The sequence below is a fragment of the Rhagoletis pomonella genome, unplaced genomic scaffold (assembly GCF_013731165.1).
Source record: "Rhagoletis pomonella isolate Grant_MI unplaced genomic scaffold, Rhpom_1.0 Rhpom_scaffold_00007, whole genome shotgun sequence".
NCBI classification, from domain to species: domain Eukaryota; kingdom Metazoa; phylum Arthropoda; class Insecta; order Diptera; family Tephritidae; genus Rhagoletis; species Rhagoletis pomonella.
In genome coordinates this window covers 41,975,625-41,983,836 of record NW_023458561.1, presented here as the reverse complement: position 1 = coordinate 41,983,836, position 8,212 = coordinate 41,975,625, and positions in this window count along the sequence as shown.

The following is an 8,212-nucleotide window of genomic DNA, read 5'->3' as shown; positions in this document are numbered from 1 at the left end:
CCATCAAAAAACATAACACTATGCTCTGTAAGCAGTCCTAGTAGGGTGCCGCAGACGACCTCGCGTCAGGAAGCATTTATACGAACTGACCGGCGTAGTCCAAAGGTTCATAAACAACCTCTGGACCCGACAGCATACCTACCGGCCATAAACGGCATTGGAAGTCTTTTTGCCTACCTTTCGGGTTTTATTGTTTATTTCTTGCCTTTTTTACAATTCTTTGCGCCATTTTTTCAGTGCGCGGATGAAGCCGGCCGTGGTTTAAACGCAGTTTACGTGATCTAAGTTTAAACAGGCACTGCAAAACTGGCCCTTAGTGACTTTCTACCCTTTGTTCTTCTATTCTATAGGTATTTTTTATAAAGTTTTAAGACTTCAATTGTCTGACTATTATACATAAGACTTTGTTTCTAATATAAGGTTGTTTTGAAATATTTTCAAAAGAGAAGCAAAAAAAAAACGAAACTTTAATATTTTACAGATTACAGGACAAAAATCTAATACTTTATTTGTTTTTTGTTCTCCCTCACTTGCAGCATAAATTTGCAGGCAACACAAAATTAACAGCAAAAACATAATCAAAAATACATCTACACCTTTTAATCGAACTGTGAACTTTTAAACAGAACTGTGAGAAGAAAGGACTTCCAAACGCAAAGTTCGATATTAAAGGTAAATAAACTTTCCAACAGATGTTATTAGTAAGAAAATTCTATAAATGCAGTGCAAAACACATATCGTCGTTTAAAGTACAAAACCGCGTATCAACAAAATGCAAAACCGCGTATCAACAAAATGCAAAACCGCGTATCAGCAAAATGCAAAACCGCGTATGTGAAGTTGTAGAAATTATTTTCTAGAGCGTAAAAACACTCATATTTCAAAATAGGTCTCTTTTTTATAAAGCAATCGCATTTCTGGCTAGTATATTTCAGGATGAATGGATAAGGATTGAGCCAAGAGCTTGTGTGAGCAAATCCAATTTTTGGCAGCCAATGTCAGTTACGCGGTTTTTCAGAATGACGATAAGCGGTTTTGTACTTTAAACGACGATATGCAGTAGCAGCAAATGTAGCCAATCCATTTAATATTTATTTTATGCATGTCCGAAGTTGTGTATGGTGTCAGTTACCCAAAAGTAAATAACACTACGAAGATTTTTGGTGTTAATTAGGTTTACGATTTTTCTTTCTCTATTTCCACGCGCACTTGCTGCCACGCTCCCCTCACTCGACAGCTATGCAGTTACAACGCGCTGACAATCTGGACACAAGTTGTACTCGTACATGTCCCAGCTATCTTCCAAAAGCCAATTAAAAGATGCTCGTCATTAAATGTACTTTATTACATATGTATGTATGTACCTACGTATGTATATGTAAGTACATACGCAACTATGTGTATGTGTACACATGCATATTTATAGCAGAGAATATTGAGTTTACATGTAACTATGTTTGTAGTTTATAGTTGTATAAATATGTAGGTTAAGTCAAAGAAAACGATACGCTTTTGAAGAGACACAAAAACAAAGTTTTAAATAGTATTTAGAATGATTTACTACATTTTTTAAGAACTTGTAAAGTCTTCTTTAAGTCATGAAAATGCAAACGTATTTGATTGTGTGTAAGTATGTATTTAAAATAAGAAATCGCGTAAATGGTATTAGACGCTTTAGTTGTTAACTATTCGTAAATGCATAAATCAAAAACCTGAAAAAAACATTAAAATTTTTAAGTCTTTATGTGTGTACATATAAACTTACACAAGGCATAGAGTGGCGATTTGTTTCTATTGCTTACTCGAATTCGTCAAATACTTATGTATATAAATGTTTATGTAGTTTATAATGCATTACAAATATTTAGTAGTGGCTTTGTGTATGTATTTTTAAGTATTTACAAACCTGCATTAAATAGATTCGGCAAAGAAAATTACATACATGAATTAATTTCGTGCGCCTTTGTAAATACGTTTTCATTAAAATTGTTACTCCGTTATATATATGTATGTACTGTGCAAACTTATTATAAGTTAAACTAATGTGCGAAATTATATTCTTAATTAAATATTTCGAACTTCCGTATTATGCTGACTACATTTTATGTGTATATATTCAGATATATGTATTACAGCCATTTTCACGAAAGCAATTTAAGTAAAAAATGATTTTAAAATTTTGAATTTTATATGGAAAGTGTCAGAAAATAAGAAATCATTTTCCATTTGAATTGCTGGTGGAATCCTCGGTTAATGTACAGTCTACGCTTAAAAACTATTTTCTAAGAAAGTCTTAAATATAATTTGACTGTGAAGCTAACAAAAAAAAAAAAAACAACTACAACTAAAACACTGGCAATGTATAGACTTGAAAATAAACTAGCAAAGCTGAAAACTAAAATTTATTGACTTATTCACTCGTATGTATTTTTCATCCTACGGTAAGTACTTATATGCGGTTTTATCTGAAACTAAATTAGTGGTTGGTACTCTATGGTACAAAAATTAGTTAGTTTATTTCTTAGTTTATTTTTAGCAGGAATTTTTCCAAAGCACCATAAATTATAATATATTTCCAAAAGTTTACACAAAAAAACGGAAATATGGGTAACAATTAGAAGAAAAATTCAAAACGAGATTCATTAAAACTTTTTTTTCTCAACTATCCATTTGGATCATTAGGGCTCGTTTTTCTTTAACTGGGCTTTAATTTCACAATTGCTTATGTCGCCAAATTCTACACCCGAGCCTTTACTTTTGCTCGAGGTGTATGTATAAAATTCCTACTAGGTTGCTTACACTGTGCGTCAATTTTATGACAATTCAAACCGGTCTGGATTTTACTAATATTTTCTGAGTAGTTTTGAAAAAAATGGAAAAAATTTTTAAAATAAATGTCTGAGTGAAAAAAATGGTTAAGACCTACTATATAGGAAAATTTCATGGGAAATATTTTCCAGCCTGAAAAGTTCGTTTTGACCCTTACTTCAAGAAACCCCGCAAAAAGCAAACTTGGAAGTTCGTTAGAGGAATACATGATATATTCTAGAAAATTATTCTTCGGAAAATTTTACTAGGGGTCTTCTCAGGCAAAAGCTTCATGCCAAAAACGTAGATATCTCTAAAAAAATTAATAAAAAGTCAACAAAAAAACTGTTTTTTTTTTTATTTATTTTAGTCGTTATTCCTTCTGGGCATAGAGTTGCCTTAGTTTTGTTTTCAGTGATTTGCGCCACATGAGCAATGCGGGGTGACACTTTTTGTACAAATTAATTAAAACATCATAATATGGATATCAAATGGAAGGTATTTTAATGATCCCTAATTAAAAATATTTTTAATAGGGTTGCCACCTATTTTGAATCGCATATTTATTTAATTTTTTGTTTAGAAAAAAGCGTAAAATATGACTATTCAAATGAGTTATTGTTGAAAACTTTGTACAGAAAATATTTTCCATCAGGGTTGCAACTCTTCTATGTATAAAAAATTTGTATTTTGTTAATTTCAATCAGCATTTTTTTATACACAGTACATATACGCTCAAGATATGTACCGCTCATTCCAGCGTATTTCGGAATAGGGTTGCCACCTAAATTTTGGAGTCAGAAATTTATTTAATAGATATCGAAATCCAATTTATTTTTTTTCCCCCAAAATATGTTTTCAAAGCTATCCAAATCTTTAAAACTTCAAAAAATATATGCACTCCGAGCAAAGCTCGGTCAACCTGGTATTAAAAATTTTTAATCGTGCGATATAAGGTGACTGGGAATACTGTTAACCCTTATCAACTTAAAGTCAAGTGCGATTCAATCTAAAACACTTCAAAAAAAAAATTTTTTTTTTATAAATCCCATTTCAATTTAGTAGACCATTAGTATATTTCTAGAACATTAATCTGACGTGGCAGCCTTAAATCGGCTTAAGAAATCTACTCTACCTTCTTATGTTCTGATTGACTTTTCCAATGTTCACTGATGCTTAACTTATCTACTTAAAATCGCTTCATCTTATTTATTGTATTTTAAAGCTCATGATGACTGTGTGTTGAAACCAAGCCGTTTTAGGCAATGTGGAAAAAGCGATTTTAAAGCTAGTGAATTTTCCAATTGTCACAACAAAGTACAGAAGCGCAGCTTCTTGATATTTTTCAAAATGAAGCTGTTCGCAATTGCTTTCGCTTTTTTATTTTTGTTGAAAAGCTCAAATGTCAAACTGAGTGATAAGCAGGAAGAAATTCTCAGTAGTTTAGCGAGACATCAATTGAGTTTTCAGAAAATAGGGTCAACAAGAAAAAATCGTTTTTCGTTAAGCAAACAAAATGTGCTTCTCAACAGTTCACATATTCGTCGTCCATCACATTGCTAAAGTTAGAATTGGCGACTGTTAGCTAGCTAGCAATGGCGGTAAAAACTTACATAATCTAACATATGTATGGATCTAAATACATTAAGCTGCGTCTGTTTTTTAGGGGGGATGGCGGAGAAGAAAAGTCATTTGATCGTATTGTAATATCAATAATATTTTTTGTTAAGGTTTCTGCCCTTCAAAGACTTTTTCTAGAGCAAAATTTGTGTTTAAAAGTAAGAATAGAGTGGCTACAACCGCGCAGAGCACGGAAGCACACATACATAAGCCGAAGATACCCGTGGTGATGCCACTGGCGGACTCAGTTTTTTCACATTTGCACAAGTGCGAGACAGAGATTAGACTCGATGCTCTCCACCACTTCCTTGTCTCTGCCACTACGCCAAAAGTGGTTGGTTGGATAGCTCAGGCTTCCCCGTGCGTGCCTATCATTCAGTGTCCGGTGTCTATCATTCAGTGTTCCCGACTACTAACCTGAGCGGTCCAACCAAGTGAAAGCCAAGGACCGCTTTACATAAAGTTTTGACCAGATTTTCCTCGTGGTAAATTGCGTGGTATGTAGTTTCCACAACCTGCATGACATTTACTTTCTCGATGAAGTCAGCCTTTAATCTGTATTTGAAGAAGACTCCCTGCCAGCTGGTCGACTAAGCAGTTGCAAGGAATCGAACATTGTCCGCAGACCCATAAACATATAAACATATACATATACATATAATAAACATAAACATATTTTACCTAGTATAAAAAGATTAAAGCAAAATAAAAAATTCCATCTGCGCTAATGTAAATACCCATACATACATTAAGGCGCAGCTGCCTAAATAAGCCACAAGAATGGCTATTCTGTTGATTTTCCATCTTTGAGAAGTGCCATTCAAAAGTGTGTAATACGCACAGAGGTATCTATGTATTTGGTTTAAATTTTCCACATTGTTGAATGCAGCTATAGTACTCGGCCAAAATCGATTAGGCGATTACAGCAGCGCCAAACAAGAAGAGGGTAGTTGCAACTGATGAATAAGTGTTTTGGAAATATTAGACTCGGTACAAATCCTTGGCATACGGGATGTGTGTGCGGGATTGCGAGGTCAAAGTCGCGAAACATATATCTTTTTAATGCCCTCGAATATTTCAAGAAAAATTATTCACTTACGCCGCTTTGAAATATCACTTGTGCGCGGCATTTTCAAGAAACTTGACACTTGCAAAACTACAATTTTTTCGCAAAGTTACAATTTCTTTAAAAAATACTCTAATAATACGCTGCACCAGGGACCGAAAATAACAGTTATTTTTTTCTTTCAAAGTCACCTTGGCCAAATATTTATATACAAGTAATTTCCTGATAATAAACAAACCGCTTAACCAAATTAAACAAATGAAAGAGAACGGAAAAAGCTTTTAAACGAACGAAGGTTGTCACCACTATTTATACACTGCCGGCAAAAAGTATTGACAAAGCAAATATTTCCCAATATATGCAACAATTTTTTTTCTAGTATTTTAAAAACGGTTCATTCTACAACAACCAACATAAAAATATAATTCCTAAACTTTGTGCAAATCCATGTAAATTTTCAACTTTTTAATCAGAATTGTTTGAGTATGCAGATTTGTAGCCCAATCAATTTTATTGTATAAAGTACAAGTCTTAAGTAGCTATGAATTACCGTTGATTTTTGGTGATTTTTTCACGCAGTTTCTTCCATACAAATAATTTTTTTCGAAAATACGTTATATGGAAAAAATGCAAAACACTTTCAACAAAAAAAAAACTCTCAAAAATCAATGCGATTTTTGACTAACTCCGAACTTGCATTTTTTTACTAGAAATTAATGGCCTGTAAAGCTGCATATTGAAAACTAGCATGAAAATTTGCCGAATTTTCGCGAGATTTGCACAAAGTTTAGGAATTATATATTTTTTTTTGTTATAGAATGAACCATATTTTTATAAAAAGTTGATGGAAAAATATTAGGAAAAAAATGTTTGTATATATTGTGAATAATTTGCTGTGCTAATACTTTTTGCCGGCATACTTTGGCGAAAATGTAAATAAGGAAGGGGCATTTTAGCAAGTTTTGATTATTTTTCTTTGCTTAAAACTTTTTATTATTTTTGCATGAAAATATAGCTTACCAATTATATAAAACATGTACAGCGCGATTCACTTAAACAAGCACACATTTTTTCCTCAAGATCAATCTTACATCTGGACTTTTAGGCATCAGCTAAGTTTGTTTTTGTTTTCATTTTGAAGAATGATGAATTTCAAAGAAAAGTGGAAAAAATTAAGAAAACACCTTGATTACTTTGGCTTTTGTTCCACTTTTTATCAACCTACCGTAAAATTTTGCTCATTATTTTGATTCACTTGAATATGTACAGGTATGCGTGGCATCCTTATGTGTATAGGAAAGTTATTGAAATTACACTTAAACCTTTTTAAGGGTTTAAAGAATAATTAGAACTATAACAGGGCAGGAATAGGCGAGGAAGGCGCACTTTCAACTCCAAGACTTTGCAGGCGTTCAGCATTCGTCCTATTCACAGAACCTAAACTTAATGGAAAATAATTGATTTTTTGCAAAGTTAGGGTGTCAGACAATCCATGTAATGATTGCCAGTGGTTCGATTAAAAAGATAAGCAGCTAGATGTCCTTTATTTTTCAAAGTGTCTCTAGAATTGTCTTCCGGATAGGGTTTTTTGCATACATATATTTGAATTAAGGAATAAAACCCAAGTAATAGAGGTATTTTCCCCATTTTCACCACTTTTCTTTCAAATTGATCATTCTTAAATATGAGATCAAAAAGAAACTTCTTCGATGCCCAAATTTGTACCTATTCAAGTGAACCGGGCTGCATTTATAAAAATTCCGCGAATATTAACATTTTTTTTTTTTCTAATATGCAAGTTTGTAGCTCATTCAATTTTAGCAATTTAAGATTTTTGGTAATTTTTTCACGCATTTTATTTTATGCTAAGTATGTTCGATGATTTTGTGGAATGAAGAAAATCAGCAACACAAAAAAAAAACCCCAAAAAAATCACCGGTAAGTCCTAGCTACTTTAAACTTGCACTTTATCGTGCTAAAATTTAATAATCTACAAAACTGCACACTAAATAAAATTCTAAAAAATCGGATTAACAATCGATGAATTTTTATAACAAAGTTTGAAATTTCTATTTGCATTTTTTGAAGGCAGCGAGCTATATTTTACACGGACGCAGATCGTTTCTTAAGCATCTAATTATAAAATTCAAAATTTTGACGAAACTTTGTCGAATTTTCCTTATTAAAAACAAAGATAATAAACATTAAACAAGCGAAAGTAAAATAGCGAAAGGTTGCTAAAATGTCTTGTCCCTATTTATATGTTCGCCACCGCACATCGGCAATATTCTCCTTCTTTCTTGTTGCCGCTAAGTGCTTGCCTCACAGCATAACTTTAAAGCTAAATCCATCCATTCATCCACGTGGTAAGTGAACAAGTCCTCCCAGAAGGATTCTGGTGTCATTAGCACACATCTACCACATTTCCATTACTTCTACTCCTTCTTCTGTTTTCGTTTTTGTTTGAACAATGTTTCCATATATTTTTCAATTACAACTTTCTGCTAACTTTTATAAATCCATTTGCAACACAGATGTCATTTATTACAATTAAATTAGGCTACCCCAAACGCAATTGTTAATTTTAAAGAATGACACATTTATAACATTATTATTATTAAACGAAGTTCTTAGTTTGTTCGCCCCCAAAACGGTCAAATGAATTATTCACTTAGCAAGTATTTTGTCTCGACTCACAAAAGTATAAAAGTTGAAATG